The sequence below is a fragment of the Sphaeroforma arctica genome (assembly GCF_001186125.1).
Source record: "Sphaeroforma arctica JP610 unplaced genomic scaffold supercont1.1696, whole genome shotgun sequence".
Lineage (NCBI taxonomy): Eukaryota > Ichthyosporea > Ichthyophonida > Sphaeroforma > Sphaeroforma arctica.
The window spans coordinates 11,405-12,117 of record NW_014038862.1 but is presented as its reverse complement, the minus strand read 5'-3'; positions in this window follow the sequence as shown (position 1 = coordinate 12,117).

The following is a 713-nucleotide window of genomic DNA, read 5'->3' as shown; positions in this document are numbered from 1 at the left end:
TGTGTGTGTGTGTGTGTGTGTGTGTTTGTGTATATATATATATATATACCTGTATGCATGAATGCGTAAAAGTTCTATACAACTGCTGTTGTTGTTAAAGGATAATTTCACAATTGACGATACATGTAAATATATAAAAACAGGCACACATATAAATATAGCACCTGAAAATTAGGCGATAGAATTGAGAGCAGCAGGCGCCACAAGAGACTCTACAAAGTGACCATACATATGTATGTGTTGAGAAGTGATGGTCAACTACAATAGCCCTACCTTGCACATATACACACAACATTACAAAATTGGCGTTAATACTATTGAATATTACAACCCAATTTGACACCCATGTGATAGTACTTGAGCCCATACCACTAAAATGTGTACCGAACCAACCATAGTTACGTTTGTTGGCAGCAGTACGCAATAGAAACATAATAAACCTACAATAGTTTTTGACATAAACATACCTCTCTCGACTGTTAGCAATTCCTGAAGCGTACAATGCAGCAGGAAGCGTTGCTCTTCACGACTCACATGTCCTGGCGTTCGTGTACAAATCAGAATAAACATGCGTGTGTAAAAAAGCACATTATATTCATGTATACATGTGAGTGATGTGAGGAGAATATGTGTATATATATATACGTGCGTGCGTGTGTGTGTATATGTGTGTATGTACACGTAGATATATGTATGGATGGTTTTTTGTATAC